At 40.3% G+C, this 27,646-nt stretch overlaps 1 long non-coding RNA gene across 4 annotated transcripts; it reads right to left on the bottom strand.

Annotated features, from left to right (window-relative positions):
• Window positions 1-989: 989 nt before the first annotated feature.
• LOC140634925 (uncharacterized) lies at window positions 990-27,302 on the bottom strand. Of its 4 annotated transcripts, none has more exons than XR_012032238.1 (5): window positions 13,049-16,382; window positions 9,069-9,203; window positions 6,676-8,976; window positions 1,576-4,738; window positions 990-1,173 (listed from the first exon to the last, which is right to left on the bottom strand). It is a non-coding gene; the product is annotated as an uncharacterized lncRNA (long non-coding RNA). The 4 variants fall into 4 exon arrangements; XR_012032239.1 differs by lacking the exon at window positions 990-1,173 and adding an exon at window positions 19,702-27,302 and having other exon boundaries at window positions 3,364-4,738; window positions 13,049-13,386; XR_012032240.1 differs by lacking the exon at window positions 1,576-4,738.
• Between the last annotated feature and the right edge of the window lie 344 nt (window positions 27,303-27,646).

The raw sequence follows: 27,646 nt of genomic DNA, 5'->3' as shown, positions 1-27,646 counted from the left end.
TCTCCAACACAAATATACACAAACACACACACACACACACCCCTACCTCGGGGCATCTGGTAATATTTTTTAAATCTCTTAGCAATTATTTTGGAAAAACAGTTTTGAGTGATGAGTCACTGCTTCGGTCTCCCACAGCTTTGTAATAGCAAAACCTGCTGGAGGTTAAAAAGGGATCAAGAGGACAGTGGAGGCAGGCAGAGGGGCTGCCTAGGGCCAGTTCAGCCGGTTGGCAAGGCCATGCAGCTGAGAACTGCTCATATTTTCCTCTTACTTCAGTGTACTTTTATGGCCTTATCCATCTGGTAGGAATCATTACCCAAAGGCCAATTTCTAGTTTCAGAATCAGAATGAAAGATAAGTCCTTTATGGTATCCTTTGGAGGATGTGGTGATAGAGTTTATGAAACTGAACAGATGAAAAATAATGAAATACCAGGACCTGCCCTTGTAGACTGGCCTGGGGAAAGAGCCTAAACAGGAAGAGAAGCAGGGAAGAAATTTAAAGGACTATATCATGCCTCTGGCCTGCCAGCAAGCCACCAGCCAGAGTACTTCATTCGTCCCTGAATAGGAGCCATCTGCTGATTCTTAGAACTTTCCCAGGCTCCACATGCTAAGATTCAAACATCTCACAGCATTATTGACAAGAATCTTGGAGTGGCAGATCCAGTTATAACATGGTGGTTGTTTGCCTAAAGATATTCCTCAAATATATTCTGCTAGCCCCAGGAGTTCCTCTTGTAGATGAAATGCTACAGTGTTATATGTTCCTGACAGAAGAGAGCCAAAATGAAAACCACTCACATGTTTAAAAAAAAAAAAAAGAAAACTTTATATTATATGCTGAATCTTAAAATTTGGTTTTCAGAATGAGAGAAATCTGATTTTGAAAAAATTGTATCTTGATCCAGAATGGAGGTGATTTTTTCCTTAAGATCGTCTGCCATTCAGAATCAGGCCTCAAAGACAAAACAACAGAAGAGGAGGTAACATTGTTGGCTAATCTGGCATTAGCTAATTTAATTTTCACAACAACATTATGAGGCAGGGGTGATTATTCTCATTATTCGGATGAGGATTTAGTTTTCTGAAGATCAAGCAGCCAGTGAGGGGAAAAGCCAGGATTCAAACTCACGACAGTGTGACTCCAAAACTGAGCTTTTTTCACCTCCTGAAAAGGGGTAAAAGCGAGCAATGTCAACTCCCAAGAATGTAGACAGAGTATACAACATAGAAACTTAAGATACTTTGGGTAAAATTTAGAAGGCAGCACTGGATTAAGGGGAAGCCTTCCTGGGAATTATTCCATCTCCATCCCTCATTCAATGGCTAGAACTGGCCCAAGATAAACCTTCCCAGGCCCTGCCACAGTAGATAGCATCTTCAACAGGGAATTTCAACAAGCCATAATGTAAATAAAGAACATCTCTCCTTGACAGTTCTGGTCTATCTCTGTTGAGTATTTGATTTTCCATTGCAGTGATCCTTAAAGTAGGAGCCCCAAATCAGCAGCATCAATATCACCTGGGAGATTATAAAAAATGGAAATTCTCAAGCATATCCCCAGACTTACTGAATCAGAAGCGGTGGGGGTGAGGCGTAGAGATTAGTGCTCTAATAAGCTTTCCAGAGGATTATGTTGAGCACTGAAGTTTGAACTTCTGCTCACATATCCCCAGTGCACAGCAAATTGCAACTCTCTCAACAGATATTTTTACTACAGCACAATGCAACCATATGCCCCCATCACAGACACTGCGACCAGCCAGTGTAAGTATCAAGTCAGTAGTCATAGATGCCTCAGTAGCAGTATGGACAGAGGCCCCTCAAGTGCCTGGACAGGAGGCCCTTACTAGTCACAGTGACTCAGCCTTAGACCATGTCTCAGCTCTAATCCCACTTTATGAGCTCCATCCCTCATCACTGAGCTTATTTTGACTCCAAGGATTCAGGTCCTTTTTTAGGGAACTGTTTTCAGCCTCCTAAATATTAATTTGATCAAGATTGTGTTTTTATCTCTTGATAAAAATATGCCAATGATTTTTTTTATGAATTTCCCTATCTACCTGTGCATCAGAGATGGTATCTAGGGGCATCTGGGTGGCTCAGTTGGTTAAGCGTCTGTCTTCAGCTCAGGTCCCCACTCAGTAGGGAGTCTGCTACTCTCCCTCTCTCTCCCCCCTAGCTTGTGAGCTCTCTCTCAAATAAGTCTTGGGGGGGCGGGGGGAATATCTGTTTACCACAGAGGCTCATAGAACAAGATGCAAACATAGATCCAAGTTGACCTGAGGACCCAGGAGTAAAAGTGCTCTCGAGACTGATGCCCTTCCAAAGATAAACTTGTGTCCTCCAACCAAATGTCAGTGATGTGCCTCCATTCTATCTCATGATTGAGGCATTGGCTCTGGGAAAGACCTGCTCACCTGTCAGATTAATGACAAAGAAGGCCAAACCCTCCAGTGAGGAACCTGAGCCCAGGTGACATGGACAATATCTCTGGCTTGCCCATGACTTGTTCATCATGAGTAGATGTTTGCCACTGTTCTTTATTTTCTTCAAGTTTTTATTAGTTTCAGGTGTAGAATTTAGTGATTTGACACTTCCATACAATACCTGGTGCTTATCACAAGTGAACTCCTTAGTCTCCATCAACTATTTAACCCATCTCCCCACTTCACTCCCCTCTGGTGATGATCAGTTTGTTCTCTATAGTTGAGTCTGTTTCTTGGTTTGCTTGTGTTTTTCCCCCATGTTATTTCTTAATTCCACATAAGAGTAGGATCACATGGTATTTGTCTCTTACTTCACTAAGCATAATACTCTCTAGCTCTATCCATGTCCTTGCAAAGAGCAAGATTTCACTATTTTTTATGGCAGAGTAATATTCCATTGTATATATTTATACTACATCTTCCTTACCCATTCATCAGTTGATGGATATATGGGCTATTGTTGGTAAGACTGCTATAAACATCAGTGTGCATATATCCCTTCAAATCTGTATTTTTTTATCCTTTGGGTAAATACCTAGCAGTAAAATTGCTTGATTATAGGGTAGTTCTATTTTGATTTTTTGAAGAACTTTCATACTGTTCTCCAGAGTGGCTGCACCAGCTTGCTTGCCACTGTTCACATTTCCCATTAACATCCTGATTCTCATGTTTCTCTTTGTAAACAACACAATTTCACCAAGAATATGTTAGAATTTCAGTGACTACTTGAGAAAAAATTTTGAAAATCATGTAAGAGACACTTTAGAACAGAAGGGGAATGGAATCTCTTAACATTCAAGAGTTACCGTGCTTTAATTGACATGAGAGACTTCAAAAAGAAATTGATTCATAAATTCCTTTTAAAAATGTTAATCCAGTATAGTGTTAACATACAGTGTTAAATTAGTTTCAAGTGTACAATACAGTGATTCAACGATTCCGTAACACCAGGTGCTCATCACAAGTGCACACCTCAATCCCCATCACCTATTTAACTCATCCTCCACTCCCCTCCCCTGTAGTAACCATCAGTTTGCTCTCTATAGTTTAGAGTACATTTCTTGATTTCTCCCATTTTTCCCCTTTGCTCATTTGTTTTGTCTTGTTTCTTAAATTCCACATATAAGTGAAATCATATGGTATTTGTCTTTCTCAGATTGACTACTTTCACTTAGCATAATACTAACTTCATCCATGTCCTTGCAAATGACAAGGTTTCCATTCTTTTTATGGCTGAGTAATATTCGTGTGTGTGTGTGTGTGTGTGTGAGTGTGTACATATATTGCCACCTCCTCTTTATCCATTCATCAATCAATGGACACTTGGGCTGCTTCCATATCTTAGCTATTGTAGATAATGCTGCTATAAACATAATGGTGTGTGTATCCCTTGGAATTAGTATCAAAACCTATATCTTTGGGCCACCTGGGTGGCTCAATCAGTTAAGTATCTGCTTCTTGACCTCAGGTTTTGATCTCAGGTTTGAGTTCAAGCCCCAGACTGGGCTCCACACTGGGCAGGGAGCCTACTTTAAAAAAAGAAAAACCCACCACCACCACCAACAACAACAACAAAAACACCTGTTATTCCTAAACAAGAGATTCCTTGATTAGGTCAGGTACTGCTCTTGCTCATTTTGTCTGCCCAAACCCTTTTCTTTCCTCTGTACTTTCCTCTACCTTCTGCTCTGTCTCCCCTTTCTACCTCAACATCCCTTAAGTCTCTTGAGTCACTGTCTCTTAGAGCAAAACCACTGAACAGGGAGTCTATACAAGTAGATTTTAACCCACGGGCTAGGTCAAAATTAAGAGGCATCATGAAAGACTTTCCTAAGCATAAAGAAGATAAAAAATATATTGAGAAATCCAGAATAGTCCTAGCATTAAAACCCTGATTGCCACACATATCAAGTAGTCTCATGCTGGCAGGTCCCTGAAAGACAAAATCCTCCATGGGAAAGGCTGACAGTGATCATGCTGTTGAAGTGATCTAGGACTGTGGTTCCATGGAATGGCTAATTAGTTCAATAGGGCTGTCAAAATAGACAATCTTTCTTATGGGTAGTGCGTGACCATGAACCTGTAAAGATTGACTACAGTCTTTACTCCTGTAAGCAGAGAACTGATGAAGCACCTGGAAAATTCCAAAACAGATTGTTCAGCATATTTCTAAAGCACTGGGCACAGACTCCAATGCCAATGTGACCACCGCTCAGACTCAGCTGTCTGTCAAAGAGACAAAACCTGAAATTGGAGATTTAATTAAACAAGTTAGAATGGTAAAGAGCTTTTTTGTTTGAACTATAGCATTTGAAAGAATTTTGAAATGGTAAAAGAAAATGAACTGATGAATGGATAAAGAAGTGGTATATATGTACAATAGAATATTAGTCATCAAAAAGAATTAAATCTTGCCATTTGCAATGATGTGGCTGGAGCCAGAGTATTATGCCAAGAAAAATAAGTTTGTCAGAGAAAAACACCATATGATTTCACTCATATATGGAATTTAAGAAACAAAACAGATGAAATAGGGAGGAGGGAAAAAAGAGAGAGAGAAGCAAATCATGAGAGACTGTTAACCATAGAGAACAAACTGAGGGTTGATAGAGGAGGACGGGTGGGAGGTGGGCTAAATGGGTGATGGGCATTAAGGAGGGCACTTGTGATAAGCACTGGCTACTATATGTAAGTGATAAATCACTAAATTCTACACCTAAAACCAATTTTACCATATATGGTAACTAGCTAGATTTTAAATAAAAACTTGAAGGGAGAAAAAAAAGAGTAATAGATTAAAAAATAATATTCAGAGGAAACTTTGAAGTCTCCAAATTAAACAATTACATGCCCCAACACAATGGCTTAAACCCACAGGAGGAATTCCCAGATGAGGACTCTTGCAAGTAATAGAGGCAAAAGGGGGAATAAAAAATATGATAGTAAATTTAAGTAGAAAAATACGATGACCAAACAATGCAGGTGCTCTTCCCCATCGTGCGCCCAAGCTTTCCCTGAGGACTACCAATGCTGTGTATATCTCTAACAGTCCCCAAATAGGTCCCAAGTCTAGGCTTCTGTCACTTTTTGACATTTCTTCCTTCTGTTACCACACCTGCTAAATAGAGCTTCCCTGTGTTAATGGAATTTCCAAAGTCTTGTACTTCTGAAAGGTCTTTTCTTTGACATTTCTGAAGACTCAAATCATAACTAATTTGGACATTCACTTGCCAGTTAATTTTTACTTATAAACCGATTTATATTTAAATGAAACCCAAATTGAACAGCTCTAGAAAGAACTAGACTCATGAGTAAAGGGCTCCACTGACTGGAAGAAGTAATGGAACCACACCCATTATGGTTTAATTGGTCCCTCTAATTCTCTCAACGACCCCTACAAATGCTTTAAAACCAAAATTCATAGAGGAACTGAAAAACAGAGATGGATTGGGAAGAAATCTTACCATACTTTGTACCAAACCTTGTAATATTCTTTTCCTCATAGTTATGACATCCAGAAATTGAGGGCATTATTTATCCAGGACATCAGAACTATAAATACAATAGCCTTACCTCTTTTTCCTATGGTATCAAACTCCGATGTCATCCTATCCTGGGTACCACCTAAGCCCTCATATTTCACATCTCGCTCTTTCTCCAGCAGACCAGATTCCTCTAGATTAGGATACCCAATACTTGTTCATTTCTTTCTGGGAAGGCCTACATTATGCTTGGACATCACACCTCAGAATTTTACAGAAGCCTTGTATTACTTTTTATAAATTCTTAACCAAGATCTTAAAGGCCTTAAATCTTCTAAGAAGAATTACTACAGACAACGGGTTCTTAATTTTCATGAAAATTTCATTTCTACATGATGTAACTAAGTCCTCACTGGAAACCCAATCATAAGCAGGCATTTTGTGATTTGAAATTGGCCTAGGGATGTCTGAGTGCTTCAGTCAGTTAAGCATCTGCCTTTGGCTCTGGTCATGATCCTGGGGTCCTAAGATTGAACCCCACATCATGCTCCCTGCTCAGCAGGAAGCCTGCTTTTCCTCCTTCTTCTGCCCTCCGCAACCCCCAGCACTCATTCCCTCTCTCTCTCCCTCTCAAATACATAAAATATTTTTTAAAAGAAAATAAATTAATCTTCTAAAAGCCTCCCATAACTAACCTACCTGGTTATTATAATACGTCCACTTGTTGGTGCACAAAAATTCTAGACAAACCCTTGGAGTTTTGACTCAGCTTCATGGGCACTGTAGAGACCAACAACTTATTATAACTTTTCACTGGTGGCATAGGCAAGTCTGCCTTGTTTCAGAGCAGTAGCAGCATCACCTAAGTATGTGGAAGCATTAACCAACTTAAATTTTACCCCTTTGAGTGTAAGGTCTTTCATGGTATATAGACTTTGTCACTCACTGGAAAAACTTAACATTTCTCAACAAGTGGAACCACCTCACAGAAATTCTTGCTATTTTCAATCTTCATTTTTCTATCCACCCTTGTATTATCTTGAAACCTGCTACACTTCTACCACCTGAAGAAGAGGGATCACAACTGTTAGCATCTTGGGAACTCTCCCTGCCTCAAATGAATGTTAGAGATGTTCATAGAAAATCCACATTTAATATCATTTGTTGATGAATCACATCTTAATAGACCTATCAGTTTTAAAAAACCAATGACAGAAAAAAATAATAATAAAACCAATGACGGTACCAATTTGTCTAGGTTCTCCAGGCTGGACACGTCATAAGAACTATCATCTCTAGATCATGAGCTCTTAGCAGAGGCAAATCAGTTCAAGTGGAAGAGCTCAATGCACTCTTTAAAGCTTGTTAATGAGCTCAGGATAAAAGGATTAATATATACCTTGTGGGGATGTGCATGATTTGAGAGTGCTCTGAAAATAAGATCAGTAAGCAGCCCGATCTAAAATGATCCAATGAGGGCAGCCTCTGTGGCGCAGCGGTTTAGCGCCTGCCTGCAGCCCAGGGCGTGATCCTGGAGAGCCAGGATCGAGTCCCACGTCGGGTTCTCCGGGTTCTCTGTGGAGCCTGCTTCTTCTTCTGCCTGTGTCTCTGCCTCTGTGTGTGTGTGTGTCTCTCTCATGAATAAATAAAATCTTTAAAAAAAAAATAAAATGATCCAATGATATTATGCCAAGTAAATTAAGCCAATCAGAGAAATACAAATACTATAGGATTTCACTCATGTATAGAATTTAAGAAACAAACATGGGCAGCCCAGCTGGCTCAGCGGTTTAGCGCCGCCTTTGGCCCAGGGTGTGACCCTGGAGACCCTGGATCGAGTCCCACGTCCAGCTTCCTGCATGGAGCCTGCTTCTCCCTCTGCCTGTGGCTCTGCCTCTCTGTGTGCCTCTCATGAATCAATAAATAAAATCTTAAAAAAAGAATTTAAGAAAACAGATGAACATAGGGGAAAGGAAAGAAAAATTAAATAAGAGGAAATCAGAGAGAGGGACAAGCCATAAGAGACTATTAACTATAGGAAACAAACTGAGGGTCAGGGGAGGGGAGATGGGTGGGAGGATGAGGTAACTGGGTGATGGGCATCAAGTGGGGTACTTGATGTAATGAGCACTGGGTGTTATTTGCAGCTGGTGAATCACTAAATTCTACCTCTGAAACTAATACACTATATGCTAACTAACTTGAATTTAAATAAAATCTTTAGAAAATGGAAAAAATAATAAAATAAAATAATAAATAAAAATAAATAAAATAATGGAGCATGATGTGGGGCTCAAAATCATCAGATTAAGGAATTCCTAATACCTTGATGCTATTATAAAGGTAGAAGCATACACAAAAAAGCATAATTTGGATGCTAAAAACATGTTCTAGCTGAACACTCTGCCACACGGACAGCCTTTACTACAATCAAGGCCTTCTGATACTATACATGGTCAAATTTATTTGGAGAATATAAATAATAGTGAAAGGAAATAAAGGGGAAAGGAGAAAAAATAAGTGGGAAATATCAGAAAGGGAGACAGAACATGGAAGACTCTTAACTCTGGGAAACGAACTAGGGGTGATGGAAGGGGAGGGGGGTGACTGGGTGGCGGGCACTGAGGTGGGCACTTGACGGGATGAGCACTGGGTGTTATTCTGTATGTTGGCAAATTGAACACCAATAAAAAATAAATTTATTATTAAAAAAAATTCTTAGGCAATTCCAAAGACGCTATTCTATGATATCAAAAAGTAGCTCCAGAATCAGATAAAAAGATATTGGTAATGGTCTGGATATGTACTGCATGAAGATAATCTTTCCCACTCTTATACTAGCCTTCCAGTGATTCCAGAGAACTTCAAAAATGTAACCTTGCAAAATAATTTCCATAAAATTCCCATCAGAATAAAAGGCACTTAACTCTGGTGGGGAAATTTTACTATAACTGCTGAGCAAGTACATGGTGCATATCCCATCTCTCACCAACATCACCTCTGAAAAGTATAAAGGTAAGACATGGATAAGAGACCAGACCTCAAGGCCCCCTTAGACCCAAACAAATTTCATACAGTTACCATCATCCTACCTTGAAAATTCAAATCCCATATGTGTCCAGTGCTAAAGGAACTTATGTCACTGAAACTGTCATCAGGAAGCTGAAAAATCTCACCACTCATTCAAAAACTCCATTTTATCCATATTTTCTTTGATCTTCAGATATCTATCAGAAAGAAAAACAAAAAAGCTCTTTAGCCAATTCTTGAAGAAGAAAAATTGATCCGCAGCAGTTTGTGAACTTAACAACTATTCTGGATTACTTTTTTTTCTTTATTCACAACTCCTCATTTCAAGTTTCAAAGTATACCTAAAAGGTAGAGACATTCTGCACATTATGATTCTAAGAACTACAGAAGGACTAGACAATGCCACTAAGGCTATAGATCTCCCACCAAAGAATTTCACAAGATCAACAAAGTGGTTCAAAATTGAGGAGCCCTAGTCATATGCAGCTTTGCAGCTTTCAAAGCAAAATGTGTGACATTTTATGGGAATAATGTGCCTATTGCTCACAAACTTTTCCAGACTATTGTTCCTACAAATATCTGAAAAACACACAAAGAAACTATAACATTAGGTAATCTGATATCCCTAGGTCTGCTATGACAGGCTCTATAGATTGGGACAGGATATGTTCTCTGGTTTAATTTGACTGCTCATGGCTTCTAGATTCACAGTGGGCTACATACTATGATTATAATCCTCTTAGTATTTGCAACTTTGCAGCATTCAAACATATGATTCCCCAAGTCTAAAAGGCTGTTACTCTGCCACTGTCTCACCAATGACTGTTCAACAGAAACAAAACATTATCAAGAGTTTTAAGACTCAAGTGACCTCTTGGGCAGCCTGAGTGGCTCAGCAGTTTAGCGCCACCTTCAGCCCAGGGCCTGATCCCAGAGATCCGGGATTGAGTCCCACGTCGGCTCCCTGCATGGAGCCTGCTTTTCCCTCTGCCTGTGTCTCTGCCTTTCTCTCTGTGTCTCTCATGAATAAATAAAATCTTTTTAAAAAATTTTTAAAAATTAAAAAAAAGACTCAAGTGACCTCCAACATAGCCTCAGATACTTTGACCAGCAGTGTAGATGTAGAATGATCACCATCCTGAGAATGTGGTCTACTCTATAGCATTAGCTTAAGTATAGCCAAAAGGCAGGGCTGAGGAAAAAAATTTTATTTTTAAAACCACAACATGCAAAATAGACAAACTGCAAAGTAACCAGAGCTTGCAAAACAGAGAAACTGTATAGATATCACATTTAAAACACAAACCCATTAAGCTCAATAGTTGTTTCCAACTATATGTTAGAAAAATAAAACCAGTTTCAATAATAACCTTGCTTCACATACCAACCCAATAAGCTATTCCCTAGTTTCTAACTTCCAACCAATTGTTGCCAAACCTTACTTACCATGTCCCACCTAAAACTACCCCAAGTCAAACTCCTCTCCAAGAAACCGAAGAGCTCAAGCCATTAAATTCATTTGGTGAAGGCTTTCTCCCCTGACAGGTTTCTAATGAACTCATCTTGTTTTCCAATCACAGCTAATTTCTCCAACCACTTTTATGGGATATTTGACTGAAAACACCTGGATGAACTTGGAGAAAGGCCCATTTTCCCATGTATAGGAGATGATAGCACCTCCATGCAGTTCACTGTATGTTCTTCTTGCCCAAACATGCATGACTGGCACCTGGCAGGCATACAACATCTGCTAGATGAAAAAATTAAGCCACTTATATTAAGTAAAGAGGTTTTACTGAGGTTAAAATGCCTATTTATAGTTGCCTATTTAATCTCAGGAAAATTACTGAAAAGCAAAAGCTTCAAGTGCATGAAAATATGCCCACTGTATACTGAATGAAAGCAATGCTGAATGAAAATGTTCAGAGCAAAGCCAAAGAGTATTTTTGTGCCAGAAGTTCAATAAGTTGGATGCTTTAAAATTGTTTTCTCTTAAACGTCTCAAGTACATTCCTCAGCTTTTTAAATAAAGGACTAATGTTACTTCTTCAACTGAAAACCCTGCTAATCAAAGACCTCTATGGGGCAAGATAGGCAGAGGCCAGGCTCTGGAAGGCTCTTCTTCTGCTTCATCATACTGAGGGCCTATCTCACTGCTCTCTGTAGGAAACCTGGACTCATCAGTTCCCAGGACAAGCCAAGGCACAATGGAGAAACAGCGACTATGATCTGCAGAAGATGCTATAGGAAAGACACCAGCAGACTGGAAGTGAGGGGAAAGCCAAGGGCGGGCATTTGGTGCATGTACAGATGAATAACGCAAACTGCAGAGTGATAGCTTAGAGAAGTCTCAGCCAGGCCCCTGCCCTCTGATTATTGCCCACAATATTTTGTCTGCACCAGTCAAACCAGAAAGTTGAGAATGAACCAAACAATGAAAAGGATGTGGGAAAGAACATTTTAGGCAGAAGAGACAGCCCCTGTGGAAGCCTTAGTGGAGGAAAGGTGAGGTTAATGAAAAAACTTAAGAGATAATAATGCATGAAAAAGAGAGTGGCCCAAGATGAGGAGACATATTTCTAAATCAATCTTACATGGTCATTTCTGTTCCTAAGACATGAACGAAGCAAATGCCTTTCTTATATTACCCAAACCCTATCTTTATTTTCTGTTCTCTGTCTCCTTTCCTACCCTTTCTTCAAGGGAACTCACATTTACTTGCTCCATGATAAAGCTGGGGTTTGTATATTCATTTTTCAGGCAGTCTTTCCTGGATGTTCTCTATCTACATCTGGCCATCTCTTGTCTCTTCTTGGCTTCTCTGATTTGGGGGGGTTTGGTCTTTTAACTGGAAGAATGCCTTAATACATCAGTGAGAAGGATGTTCGAGGATTGTAGAAAGTCTTCTTTCCTTCCCCCACATCCATTAGAAAGTAGTTTAAAAGCAACCATTCGGGGATGCTCTAAAACTCAAATCACCAACAGGCATCCCGTAGGTGATCTATGGATCTGTGGTAGCCTGCCTACTCTTGATTGCACATCATCTGCCATTTTAGCAAGAATGTTTTTATCTAATAAGCCTGCACTATGAACTTCCAGAGCTGAGCCATCTCTCTGTAAAGAATTTAAGAAGTTTAGTCAAAACATGGAAAAGCTGAGTTAATCAGCAAGGAAAACTAGTACCTTCAATGAATGAGGGGAAACGTGTCAGGGGTCATAACATCCTATGATTCCATTGCATCATTTATTGTAAGTTTGTGCTGTGAAGTCTATAAGTCAGGTTTATTGAATGATGTAATGGAGGAAGCTGTCTACTTCAGTCTTACTGGGTTGAGTAATATAAGACTCTGAGGCCTAGAAAAGGTATTCGATTTTCTTTACTTTGGTCATATGGCTAAACTAGGGAAACTAGACAGAGATCTACTAATCTATTGTCTCACGTCAAGGATCTTTAGAATTATAGCTCTCTCCCCAGTGCTTCACCAGCTGCTTCATTATTACTGATTTAACAGAACATTTGAACACACTGAAATTTATCCTTCAGAAGCAGAATAATAATTTTAAAATCCTGATTTCCTCAAAAAAGTGCACTTGTACGAACTCAAGCTCAATTTTCATACTGGAACAGGAACATTCTATCCAGAAGCCATGGCCCTGAAGTCACTGAATAGAAGGTGAAGATACACCTGCCTTATAGATATTTGGAAGATTTCATTTGCCAAATGGAGGTTTCCAGGCTATGGGCTTCAGTGAAAGCCATTGCTCGTGCCTAATTCAGAGAGAAAGCTTTGCAGTTTAAACATTACAAAACATTACACCATCCTTTCAATTTGACTCTATGTCTGTCCCCTTTCCATCATCAAACAGCCCCTCTTACAAAAGGTCAAAAGCAGAGGTTTTCTTTGTGATCCTTAACCAAGAATTTTTTCTCATTCTTTTCACCAACTAATGGGTTAGTATGGCAGCATCTTCAACAGCCAAAGCCATATATCAAAAATTATGTTATGGAAAATTCCTATGATTGATAATAAATAAGTCTTACCCTCATTTTCTGGGTCCTTAGCAATAGGAGGCTGTTCTATTCTGAAGACATTAGTTGCCATCCAAAAGAAGTGCAGTAAACCAGTAAGAATATGACTCCTGGAATCTGACAATTCGAGTTGGTCTCTTGATCCTTTGGCTTACTGTGTGTATTTGGGATAACATTTTGCTATTCTGTAAACTCTGATTCCTTCAAGCAGGTATTTTGCATTTTTTCATTGGTAGCATTGTTTTGCATTATGTTCTCAGCCATTTTCAGTATTGGCAGCTCCATATTCTGTTTCTAAAATGTTTTTATTGACAGGGGACCCATTGCAAAAACACAGAATATTCTGACTTCTGGAAAAGAATATCATACCCTTAATAAAGATAAGAAGACCATAAAATTCAAAAGTTTCCTACTTCATTCTAGTTTTGATTTTATATTAAGCTTAAATATATTAGTTACTTTGTAGAATTAGAGATTTTTATCCTATACATATTGAGCTCTGCTTCAGTCAAGGCTCTTCTGCTTACTAGGTGTGTGACTGTGTTTTGCTTAACCTCTCTAAGCTTTATTTTCCTCAGATGTGAAATCGGCATAATAATAGTTTCACTCCATTAAGATTTCGATGGGTTTTAAGTAGTATAACACATGTAATAGTTCAGCCCAACATCTAGCACATAGTAAATTTTCAGTAAGTATTAGTATTAAAAGGAAGAGGGAAGGAAAGATTAGCATCATTTTGTGGAAAATTATCAACCAAATCAAGGATTTTTCTAAGAAATTGTTCAGAGATTAATCCAGTGTATGAATCAGAAAGACCTTGGTTGGAATTAGGAAAAAAGAAACTGCTTGAATATGTCATGTTGAAAACTTGATTATCTCTCTGCTTTCATTAAATTAACACTTAAAATGGTTTTTTTAAAAAAAAAACACACAAGGATGGAAAGAATGAGAGAGGATGACATCTGATAAGAGATAAAATGTTGAATGGATAAAGAAAATGTGATAGACACACACACACAATGGAATACTATTTAGCCATAAAAAGGTAAATCCTGCCTTTTGCAAAAACATGGATGGAACTTGAGGGCATTATGTTAAGTGAAATAAGTCAAACAGAGAAAGACAAATACTGTATGATCTCACTTATATGTAGAAACCAAACCAACACAAACTAAAATCAAAACACTCAACTCATAGGAAAAAGACCAGGTTGATAGTTACCAAACACAAGGGATGGAGGTCAAAAGGTAAAAACTTCCAACTATAAAATAAATGAGTTCTGGGGATGTAATATACAGCATGGTGACTGAAGTTAATTCTTTTTTTCATATTTGAAAATTGCTAAGACAGTAAATTCTAAAAGTTTTCATTACAAGAAAAAATATTTGTAACCAAGTGAGGTGATGGATGTTAACTAGATTTATTGTGGTGTAACTAGATTATGGTGGTGATTATTTTACAACATATACAAATATCAAATTGCTGTGTTGTACACCAAAATTAATATAATGTGTCAGTATATATATAGTTGAAATATGGAAAGCAAAGGGACAGGTGCAAGTGATTAGCAAAATGAAGAAAGCTGAAACTTACATATCTAGAGAAGGAAAACCAAAGAGAAGTAAAATGACATCCCAGAAAATCTGGGACAGTAACGGCAACAGGCAACTTTGAAGATATAAAAGAGGGGTAGGCTAAAAACAGCAAAAAGTAGTTGAAGGTATGTACAGAGGGCTGTTCAATCACCTCCTCCAGAAGATAAGAGATTTGCTTTCTGAGGAAAAATGAAGCATAGGGACTCTGAACCTCAGGACATCAGGTACAGAAGAAGGCAGGAGCAATACAAACTGCTGTAAGCCACCAAAAAATTAAAAGCATTTAGTACAAATTGAGTCCTTTAGACTGCAACTCCTGCTCAATTCAAAAGGTTGGAGGCCATCTTACAACCCAAAGAGAGAGGACTGTATAGTCATCAGAGAAACTAAAAGTTATAAAAGACTAACAGATACTGGTGCTTTGAGTCTCTCAATGAAATAATTTGGTCTCCAATCAAAAATCCCACGTGAGTTCCACTAACAAACCATACATGTACAGCTTCCAATTAGCTTTTTACTATCATGCTCTTTAATATGAATGGATAGTTGTGGATTAAGGGACATTTTTTATTAGTCCCTTTTTACTTTATGCTGTAGTAACAAACACAAAAACTCAAAATGGTTTACAAAAATAATAATAATGACTTGCTGCTTCTGGCCCAGCATATAAGGAGTATAGATGTCTTCACTCTCATGATTATAACAATTAAGGGAAGAGGGGAAGCTGAACAAACTGAAAATTAACAACTCTTCTTGGTTCCATCAGAGCAGAGAATTGAGGTCCCAGGCAAACACTATCCAAACAAGCAAGCAGGTCCAGAAAAATCACAACCTACAGAAGCAGGAGCTCAAGAGCAGAAGCCCACCACTGAAACAGCACTAGGGCAGGGAAACCTAAAGTGCAGTTGCCTAGTTGATGAACTCCTCAGTGTGGAAAGCTTTAGAGTTAAAACTCCAGAGACGGCTAGACTCAGAGGGGGCCACATAAATAAATTTTACTTCCAGCAGCCCTACCAGGTTCTCATGGCAGAGATCAGAGAAAATCTGCTCCTTGCTTCCAGCAAGAAGAAAGGAAAAGTAGAAATTTTGAAGTATACATTCAAGAGACACTATTTTATCAGAGCCCAAAAACTAGGGTTTCATCAGAGCCTCATTGACAAGGGGAAAGGGAAATTTCACTCAATTCCTTCTAACCTTTTTGTCTCCCCTAAGGGGAAAGGAAGAATTGAAAAGGGGAAAAAAGAATTGAAGGTCATAACCCAGGGACACATGGTCATTAAATGACTGAGACCCAATCACAGGATTATAGGCTGCTTCTTCCCCCTATCCTGCAACACACACTTTGCCAACACATCAGTAAGACTCTTGTATAATAACAGAAGATTAAACTAAAAGCACTGCATGTCTCAGATCATATTTAAAAAGTATCTAATGGAAACCCCAAAGACAGTAGAGGAAATGGGAATAAAAACATCAGAATAAATTTTAGCCTCTGACACCTACAGCAAACAGTGAACATAGTCAAACTCCTAGCCAGATAAATATAAAACCTCACACTAAAGGCCTATTTACCCCACCTCCTTTTACCCAATGCAAGATGTCTGACTTTCAACCAAAAAAAAAAAAAAAAAATCATAAGGCATACTAGAAGATTAAAAAAAAACAACACAATTTGAAGCTACAGACCATCAGAGCCAAACTTATTACATGGCAGAGATTTTGGAACTATTTGATTAAGAATTTAAAATTCTGAATATGGGATCCCTGGGTGGCGCAGCGGTTTGGCGCCTGCCTTTGGCCCAGGGCGCGATCCTGGAGACCCGGGATCGAATCCCACGTCGGGCTCCCGGTGCATGGAGCCTGCTTCTCCCTCTGCCTGTGTCTCTGCCTCTCTCTCTCTCTCTCTCTGACTATCATAAATAAATAAAAAAAAATTTAAAAAAAATAAAAATAAAATAAAATTCTGAATATCATAAGAAACCTTTTTTAAAAAGCATAAAACATGCAAGGTAGATAATGTAAGTGAAGAGAGAGAAATCTATGAAAGAATTAAAAAGGGAGCACCCAGGTGGCTCAGTGGTTTAGCGTCTGCCTTCAGCTCAGGTCATAATCCCAGGATCCTGGGATCAAGTCCCATATCCGGCCCCCCACATGGAGCCTGCTTCTCCTTCTATGTCTCTGCCCTCTCTATGTGTCTCTCATGAATAAATAAAATCTTTAAAAAAAAAGAATAAAAAGGAAAGACTTGAATCAGAAACATTGAAAAAGAAATGAAGAATGTCTTTGATGGGCTCATCAGTAGACTGGACAAAGCAAGGAAAGAATCAGTAAGCTTGTAGAAATGTCAATAAAAATTTCCAAAACTGGAATGCAAAAGAAAAAGTATGAAAAGAAATATCCAAGAATCATGGGAAGATGTAACAGTATAACATATGCAAAGTAGGAATACCAGAAGGAGGAAAGAAAAGAAAAAGGAACAGAAGAATTTAAAGTAAAAAATGAGAATTTTCCAAAATTAATGACACCAAACCACAAATCCAGGAAGCTTAGAGAACTCCAAGCAGGATAAATAATCTGTCCCCAACAAAAAACTTAGGCATATCATATCAAACTTCAGGAACTCAAGCACAGAGGAAATCTTAAAATAAGCCGGGGGCGGGGAGGACAGAGGGAGGGTTCCTCTGTTAACTATAGAAGAGTAAGGATAAGAATTACACATTGGACTTCTCTTCAGAAACCATAGAAGCAAGAAGAGTGGAGTGAAATATTTAAAGTGCTGAAAAAGAAAAAAAAAAACCAACCTTGAATTTTTTACACAAAATTACTATTAAAAAGTTAAGGAAAAATAAAGACTTTCTCAGACAAACAAAAATTGAGGACTTTATTGCCAGTAGACCTGCTTTGCAAGAAATATTAATGAAGTTCTTCACTTAGAACTAAACGAAAATGAAAATACAATTTATCAAAATTGGTTGATGCAGCAAAAGCAGTAGAGGGAAATTTGTAGTATTGTATTTTAGAAAAGAAGAAAAATCTAAAATCAGTAATCTATACTTCCACCTTAGGAAACCAGAAAAAGGAGAATAAATTAAATCCAAATACGGAGGAAAAGAGAAAAAAAATGTTGAATTAATGAAATTGAAAACAATAAATCATTAGAAAAATAAAAAGCTGAGCTTCTTGAAAAAACAACAACAACAATAAAATTGATGAACCTCTAGCCAGGTAAGCTAAAAAAGAAAATACAAATTTATAATGTCAGAAATGAAAGAAAAGACATCACTTCTAAGGATAATAAAGATACATAATACCACAAATTTGATAAAATAGATGAAATGGACCAATTCCTTCAAAGATACAATCTAGCAAGACTCATACAAGAAAAAATAGATGAGCTGAATAGACAGATCTATTAAAGAAATTGCCTCAATAATTAATAACCTTTCAAAACAGAAAACACCAAGTCCACTGGAAAATTCTACCAAACATTTAAAAGGTTATACCAATTCCCTACAATCTCTTCCAGAAAATGGATGCAGAAAGAATATTTCCTAATTCATTTTATGAGGACAGCATTACCCTAATACCAAAAATAGCCAAAGTCATTAAAAAGAAGGAAAACAACAGATATTTCTCATGAACATAGGCCCAAAAATCTTTAGCAAAACAGGAGAACAACCAGCCTCCAGCACTTAGGAAAGGAAGAAGAGAGTGACACCCTGTCAATGCCAGCCTGGAGACCATGACTGGATGCTGAAGACAGCCAAGAGGGTAAAAATATCCCTTGCAGCATATGTAGGCAAGAAAATTCCTAACATCTAGCACCCATTCAAGAAGCATAAGAGAGAAATAAAGCCAACAACACATTTATTTTCACATGCTAAAAAGGAAACAGAATCAGAAACAAGGGATCCTGTGAACTTCGCAATCCAAGTAATACCCTATGCATAGTGAGCCCAGAGAACTAGAACTAACTCCTGCATCTCCAGAGGAGCCTAAAAAAAATGGTCAACCTTGCAAAGACCAAATCTTACACCTTCAGAGTATACCAATCATGACTATTAAAATCAACAAGTTGTGAAAAGAGAAAAAATATTAGCAAGTCATCCAACAATGTATAATAAAAAGAACTATACACCATGACACAGTGGTATATATATATATATATATACTCCACTTTGAATGGTGGAAGTGCACAGCAAATAGTAATAATAATGAAAAATAACCTATGCAAAATCACATGACCATAAAATTTCAGAATCTTTGGGGAAATATTCTAAAATCATTCTTAAGGGGAAAAAATGATCAAAAATAAGTATTTTTCCAACTTCTGAACAAAAACATCTAGAAGGAAATGCAGCAATGAAAAAAATCTTAGGAAAGTGTTCTTCCAAATTACAATTTTATAGCTCTCTCCAAGCTAGCAATTCCAAGAAAGGAAGATTACATTTCAGACATATAAGTTTTTAAATATATAACTTATTATGCATGCATTTTCATGAAACTACTAGAGAAGGTTTGTTTCACGAAACTGAGGAAGGAAGCTAAGAATATTGGAATTAAGTACACAAGGAATCCAACACTGGAAAAAAATAATAAAAATTCTGAAGATAATGATGAAAAATGGCTAGCTGCCTTAAAGAGAAATGAGCCCATATTAGAAAAAAAAGATAAAGGGCTCCGGAAAAGATGACATAAAAAGAGAAAAAATATACATCTGAAAGATTATCAAATGTATTTTTCCTCTGTTAAGAGGAATTTTATAATTCTATATCCATGTTTGGAAGAAGAATTTATGACAAGTATATTTAAAAAATAAAAGAATATTAAGGCAATTAACCCCAGGGAAAAAATAGTACAATGAAATAATACTGCATGAGAAGTAACAGTGCCACCAATGGTTTAATAGCATGTATCCAAGATCACTTCCCACCCCACCCTCACCCCAGTCTTGGTATCAGCATTCGTGACCCCCTGCATGTCGCCTCCCACAATAAGCACAGCCAGCTATCAATGCAGAAATGACAGTGTGTGGTTTCCAAGTGTTGGTCATAAAAAGTAAATTCTCACCCATTCTGAGAGAAGCCAGCAGTCATGTTGTAAGGAACCTCAAACAGCCTTACCGAGGGATCCATGCAGTAAGGAATCAAGGCCTCCTGCCTACTGCCAGCAACAACTTGCCAGCCATGTGAGTGAGACATCTTGCAATTGGGTCTGCTGGTCCTGGGAAAGCCTTCAAATGACTGCAAGTCCAGCTGACATTTTACCTGCCACTCCACGAGATGAGAGACCCTGAGGCAGGACCAGCAGCTAAGTCATCCCCTCATTCCCAACCCACAGAAAATGGGTGGAGATAATAAATGGTCATTGTCGCCTTAAACATCTAAGTGTTGGGGTGGTTTGTTATGCAGCAGTGGATAACTAATAGATCTGGGACAGTGGAAGTGAAGCACTACTAAAACAGAACCCTGCCAAGCTGTGTGCTTGGCAGCTGACAGGAGCCGGGAGGACTTTGAGGAGGGCTAAAGAGAGCCTAGAGGACTTGGAGAAAACTGTTAGCAAAAACTGTGACATCTGAGGAGGCTGCCTGTGAGGGCTTCAAGGAAGTAGAGGGGGCTATTATTGGAAACAAGAGGTTGTGTAGTGGCAGAAAGTTTATCAGCACTGTCATCTACAGAGCATGTAGCACATAAATGTACCTCACGAGCTGGGTGACATAACTGAATTCTGAAGGTGCATTGGCTTCTTTCTAACTGCTCATACTAAGATGCAACAGGGCAGAGATAAGCCAGAGGAGGGACTATTAAATAGGAAAGATCCAGAAATGGTTGCATTTGAAAATCTCCAGTCTCCCCTAATGACAAAGCATACTAAAATTAAGAAATGGTGTCTAGGCAAAGATCAAATCCAGGGCCCTTTCAAGAAAATGTGGTCTAAGGATGAAGCTGATAGTGGAACCGAAAAATCCTTTGTTAGGACCTCAAAGACCTCTTCGGCCCCGCACAGTCTGAGACTTCAAAGGACAAAGGAAGATGTCGCCTTTCAGATGTCTCCATCACTGGCAGCCTAAGTGGAGATAAAGTCTTATCTGGAAGAGATTTGTGGGTGTGGCTTTCGTCCAAAGGAACAAACCCACTATGGCAGGACACCCACAAAAACCTTGAGAGAATCACCATGGCAGAAACACCACCAGCTTGGACTGAAAGGGGCAGAGACAGTTCAAAATGAAAAGTAGACTTTGGACCTCAAACATCTACAGACAGGAAGACTGGGAAACTACTTGGTTGCAAGCATAGGCTGCCTCTCATGGGAAAGGAAGGATGATTCAGGTAGAAATAAGGGCCAGACAGCAAAGCCAAAATGCAAAGAGACTCATTCCAAGGCAGGAGTAAGACTGAGTCCTTTTAAAGTAATTTTTAAAATGTATCCCGATGGATTCCAGAGTTGCTGTGGACCAGTGACCCCTATATAGCCCCCTTCCCCTTGCTTGTTGGACAGGAATGTAGCAGTTATCTTGTGCCTGCTGCCCCACCATTGAATGTTGGGTGTGTGAGAGGCAAATAACTTTTCTCTTTACTTCACAGATCTTCAGATTGTGAGGAACTGGACCTGAGGAGCCCCACATTTGGGCCTAATTTGGATAATGAGATTCTGGGGTGTTTTTCAGGAGATACTTCAATGGGACGAAACACTTAGGGGACCCTGAGAAGAGATGAGTATAGTTTGCATGTGGGAAGGACATGAGTCATTGGAGGCCAGAGGGTGAACTGTGGTGGCCAGTCTCCAAGATGGCCCCAATGCTCCTCACTTCCTGGTGTACTAGTGAACTAATACATGCCCTGTGTACTCATGCCCTAGTGTACTCCCATTTCACAGCGAGCACGGCCTGTGTGTGTAACCAATAGAAATCACAGCATATGACTTCCAAGACTAGGTCATCAAAGACATTTGAGATTTCCCTTGAGCTCTCCTGCATCACTTATTTGAGGGGAAGCCAATGACTATGCCATGCAAACATCCCTAGAGGGGTTTCCATAGAGCAAGCAACTAAGGACTCCACCCAACAAACAGTTCAAGTGAGGCATCTTGAAATTGTTGTTTTAAGCATCTAACTTTTGGGGGTGACTTGTTATGCAGTCATGCAGCCATAGGTAACTAACAGACTGCGGAACTTGGTAGTGGGACGTTACTGTAACAAAAATCTAAAATGTGGGAAAAGCCATGGATTTGGCAGGGGACAGAGGCTGGGTCTTCCGCCGCCTGCACAAAGCTTTCTGACAACTACAGAACTGACCCAGGCCTTGATTACAACCTCAAGAGCAATTTCAAGTTAAACCGCTCCCAAATCCCTGACACCTCCTACCTTCCCCCAAATCAGTGTCAGACAGTACATACATGGCCATTGTTTAAAGCCACTAAGCATCAGGGTAATTTTTTATGCAGCAATAGATAAATAATACATTTCATAGTAAACATTTTACAAAAGAAATAAGTTTACTGAAACACAAGGGAGTGTAGAACATAGGAAATTGGGAACAGCGAGGGGACAGGTAGGGTGGAGACATCTGACTATTGTACACAAATGACATCATACTATACTTTCTATTTAGGTGCCTGTGGTGCACCTAAAACTTCTACGATTTTTCAGAGCAGAAGGAAATGGTATGTCAGTTGTATGTTTTTTAAGAAAGGTGTTTTTAAGGCAATGGCTACAGAAAATTATATTCTGGGTGGTTTTCCAATGGAAACACTCATTCCAGTGTAAGAAAAAGGCAGCGCTCAGTGGGATGCCCCACCAGAAAACAAAATGAAAAACGCGATTTTTACTTATCACTTAAAACAAATCATAATTGACAAATGAATAAATTCATTTTATTAATAGTAAATACAAACTTTGTAAAAGTCTACCCATGTGCATATCACAAAGGTAGTTTCAGCTCCTTGTGCTTTTTTATCTTGGTTTTCACCCAACTGCATATAGTTTTCAGTGGTTGAAATCAAACACACAAAGTGTATTCAATATCACATTTTATAGGGTTTTTTCACAGACTATGTTTATCACCATTATGAGTTCATTTTCAAGTATTTTAGAGACCCCTTCAAGTTTCTTGTAAAATTTATAAATTTCTCACTTCATACTCAAGAGTGCAAAGAAAATGTGAATTGTTCATCCTCTAACTACTTGGATATTGTCATGACCCCACACTTCCCTGAGAATAGGGACAAGTAAACTTTCAATTCGATGATCTATGTTGCAACAATCTCTGTCCAATTAAATGAGCTCTTTTGGATGACTTCTGGAGATGTATAAGATTTCCTATGTTCTCCCACTCCCTTACCCCTATCCAAGAGGGTGTCAGGGCGTGGAGAGGCACTGATGCCCTTCTGTACTCCCATTTCACAGCAAGCAGGGCCTGTACATGCAACCAATAGAAATCACAGTATATGACGTCCAAGTTTAGGTCATCAGACACATGTGATCTCTCCTGGATCACCCATTTTGGGGGAAGCCAATGACCATGCCATGAAAACATGCAAACACCCATAGAGAGAGTGGAGGCCTTGCCATCCTTCAACTGATCTCCACCTTGGATTGGGCACTGGCAGTGCATCCCTGTGTTTCACTTAGCAATGTGGTCTGGCTCTGTCCCTTGTATCCCACTGGAAAATGAGACTTGCCCTCCAGCATTGGCATTGCTCTTGAAAGGCATTTTGATTGACCTGCTCTTTTGGAATCACCCCAGCTTAGTTCTGGATGGTGCTATGGGCACTGACGATGCATCCCTTTGTTTCATGTAGCAAGGTGGTCTGGCTCTGCCCCTTGTATCCAGCTGGAAAATGAGACATTCCCTCTAGCATAGGCATTTCTCTTGAAAGGCATTTCTATTGACCAGCTCTTTCTGATACACCCCAGCTCAGTCCTTGCTGGTGCTATGGGCCCAGCCTCTTGGGACTCCCTTGTCACAATTACAATGCAATTCTCACCCCATCCCTTCTCCAGGCAGCTCACCCTAGCCATGTTCATCTACAGGGTCCCATCACCACCCCCACCTTGGCAGCCATCTAGAAGATTCAGCCTACATGCCCCCGAGGATGTGCATGCATGTCTGAGCCCCAGCTCCCCATGCCACACAGGAGCTGATGGGACTCAGGCATGCCAACCAGTGCTTTTCTCTATTCTTACACTGTTCCATCCAACCCACTAAAGGTCCCCTGCAACTACCACCACTACTCCACCTACAGTTCTGAACTGGAAGCAGGACCAAGTTCCCTCCACTTTGTCTTTATATAGCCAACTTATCCAAGACACTTCCCTCTCTGCTCTTTCTTCCTTTACTCTGTTCCCATCTCCTTTTAACAGGAGAGTGCATGGAGCAAAACAGAAAAGTATCTAGGACAGAACCCAAAGGAAAAACAAAGTTGGCAGGGACCCAAACACTGGAAATAAGCATCCAAAGAGGGAGAAGAGAAACCAGAAGCATCCAGTGTAGTGGTAGTCCAGGGAAGAGAGAGGTTCACTGAGGGACAGCAGAACCGTCTAGCCCCGAGAAGATAAGACATGATAAATTGTCCACTGGCTTTAGCAACATGATCATTAGTTGTGACAGTTCCAGTGGAGTGGAGAGGAAGGAAGAAGCCAGACTCAGTGGAGCAGGGGGTGACTGGGGGGAAGGGGGAGGAGACAGTGAATGTAGACGCTACTTTCAAGAAATTTGGCCATGAAAGAGGGGAACCAGGAGATACAGAATGGGAATGTGGCATCCTGGGAGAGGCTTGGTTTTCATTTTGTTTTTTGTTTTTTTGGCAGCATGAGTAAGTTAAATACTAACAGGAGCAGGCTAGCCATGAGAGGCTGGCAGGGCAGGGGAGCTCTTTACCAACAGCTTCTGTCTTTCTCTGTGAAGCAGGAGGGAGGCAAATTCGTCCACCAGGAGTGTGGTAGCAGGTGGCAGATTCACAGGACTAGAGGAGGGAAGCTTTGAAAAACTCTTGTGCTCAATAGACAGGAAAGCTGTGTAGGAATAAACACAGGAATTGCCAAGAATAAACACAGGAATTGCCAAGAAGTGCTGGGTGCCCAGGTGACCTCAACAAAGATGACTCTATGGGGGCAGTGATCTGAGAGGAAGCATGTGGTGTGTGTGTGTGTGTGTGTGTGTGTGTGTGTGTGTATGCCCACATGCAAGCACTCAAGTCCAGTCACAGAGATGGTCAACCATCCATCATGTCAGACCACTTCATGCAACCAGCCCCTCCAGGCCATGCACGTGCTTTACTACCATGACCACTGGTGGTTCAGGTAAACGTGCTACCTGGATTATACACTCTTAGAAGGCAGGGATGATGCTGCCTACAACAGACACAAAGCTGGAAGGGTCCTTAGAAATCATCTAGTCAAACTACCCTATTTTTCACAAGTTAAACCCAGGCTGAGGAAGAAGCCAGGAATCCAAGGCTGTCCTCCCCTAGCTAAGCCCAGCACCCTTTCCCCAGCACAGGCCACCCCTGTCTCTCTCAGTGTGCACGGCGCCCCTGCTCTGGCTTCTAGGGTAAGTGTGACTTTTCAAAGGACAGCTTTACCAGGTGCCTTGGATTTGGCACAGTTGTGAAGCAGAAATACCATTCAATTTCTAAAGCAACACAACCAACCCCGGTGATGCTAAGCGATTTACCAAAATAAAACGTACAGCTCTGGAGAGGGGGGTGTTAACATTCTGAGTCTTTGGATTTCCAAGGGGCTCAGCTTCTAGGTTTGTGAAAAGCTGTTTCTTCTGTTAATGTGACACAGAGCGGGTTAGACCAAGGCTTTCTGCAGTTCTGAATGAAGCCAGCAGGGGACAGTCTACACTGCCGTGTATTACACCGGGCTGCCCCGTTGCCATTGAGGCTGAAATTCACGTGGCATCAGTCACCTTTAACTCTATAACTCGCACTTCTTGGCTCACCTCTCATTAATTCAGCAGTAGAGAGGTAACGGAGAGGAAGGGAGGAGCATGGGCGAGCTGGGTCTAGAAAATGGGAAAATCATGAGAATTCTGCTATTTGTCTACTAAAAACAGAGAGGTAATAGAATTTGCCGATATCACAGTGAAAGGGAGCTTTTGCTCCGGCTTTAGAAATCTATCAACAAGGGCAGCCCCAGTGGCTCAGTGGTTTAGTGTGTGCCTTTGGCCCAGGGTGTGATCCTGGAGACCTGGGATCAAGTCCCCCATCCGGCTCCCTCCATGAAGCCTGCTTCTCCCTCTGCCTGTGTCTCTTGCCTCTCTGTGTGTTTCTCATGAATAAATAAAATCTTTAAAAAAAAATCTATCAACAAATTCAAATCTAGTCTTTACATTTGAGCAACTCTTGAAAACTCGAGGAGGTAAGTACATCCAAAAAGTACCAAATGTGAAACCCTAGGAACGCACACACCTAGGAGGCTTCCTCCCTGCCTTCGAGGACCTGAGGATGCTGAGGTGAAAGAAGGTGCAGAGTCCAGCGTACTCTGCGGGCAGCTCGAGGGGACTTAGCCTCGTCTCATCTGCATAGCTAGGGCGGATAGCTCCCGCAGGGAATCAGAGGTTGGCCTGACCAGGTTGTGAGGAGTAGAAGTCAAGAGCAAGCGTGCAGCAGTGATCATGTTTGTGAAGAGCTGTTATCCTTCTAGTCCAAAATCTTAACTCCAGGGCAAAAAGCTTATACTCCTCCTAAAGGAATTCACGGGACGGGACTTCACACTAAACCACAGCTTCCAGATCAACACTACTCCCTCCCAGGAATAGGGGCACCTCAGCCAGACAACTCAAAATTAGGCCGTTCACCAATATAGTAAGGTTCGCAACAGATTTTATTTTATTCTAGACTTTTAAAGCCTTGGATCTCTGTGGCATTCCTAGGAAGGATAGTGTCCCTTAAACAGCTTCTCATAAAAATTGTGAGTGGCAAGATTTCTTTCATTTTTATGGCTGAGTAATATTCCAATGTGTGTGTGTGTGTGTGTGTGTGTGTGTGTGTTTGCCACATCATCGTTGCATTTAAGAAACCAAACAAATGTGGGGGTGGGGGGGTGGAAAAGAGAGAGAGAAACCAAGAAACAGACTCTTAACTATAGAAGACAAACTAATGGTGACTGGAGGGGCTGTGGGTAGGGAGATGGGTGAAACAGGTAATAGGGATTAAGGATTGTGCTCGTTATGATGAGCACCGGGTGAAGTACGGAAATGTGGAATCACTGAATTTGATACCTGAAACTAATATTACACTCTACATTAACGGATTTAAATAAAAATTGGGAGGAAAAAAGGCATCTGTGATTTTTCTATGTATAGAGCACATTTAGCAACCTCAAGCCTTCTCACGCGACCCTCAGAACATGACCATCATTTCTACAACAAAGCAGCACAGACTAGAGATAGGGACATTGCCACCTCTGATCCGCACACATTTGCGGCCGTCCCGCGCCAATGAAACAGACTGTACCCACCCTGCCCCACCCCCATCCCAATGAACAACTGCAGAAGAACAAAATGTACTTTGTTCCAAAGTGTATTTAGGCTTTTTGTCACTTTAGCTGTGAGATCAAAGGCATACCCATAAACCGATTTTTTAGGCCAAATTTCAGATCTCTAGACAAGGAGCGGAGAAAAGTAGTTTGTGAAAATGTTTTGGATGGAAAGCTACAAAGGTGTGGGAAGATGCTCTTGAATAGACTGGGTCCAGAATGACTGGTGCCTCAAACACCACCAGAAGCTCTCAGGAGAGTGAGCGCCCCCGACCGTGCTGCGGGGTGGTCTGGCCAACTTCTCCGCCAGCCGATTCTGAGGAGCCGGCCCCCTCTTCTAATTCATCTTCGCATCCTGGAAGTCAATACCTCCAAATGTTCCCTCAGACCCCCGGCTTTTCTTGCAGCCCTGTAGCAGGGGAACTTAAGCTCGAAGGTTTCAAAGAGAATACAGAGTCACGGGTCAGGAAATCTGCGCTACCGGCCACCGGCCCCCGCCTCACCGACTGTGTGCCGCTCTCTTGCTCTCTT

The sequence above is a fragment of the Canis lupus genome, chromosome 6, assembly GCF_048164855.1.
Source record: "Canis lupus baileyi chromosome 6, mCanLup2.hap1, whole genome shotgun sequence".
Taxonomy (NCBI): Eukaryota; Metazoa; Chordata; class Mammalia; order Carnivora; family Canidae; genus Canis; species Canis lupus.
The sequence above is the reverse complement of the archived record's forward strand: the minus strand, read 5'-3'. Positions and strand labels throughout refer to the sequence as shown.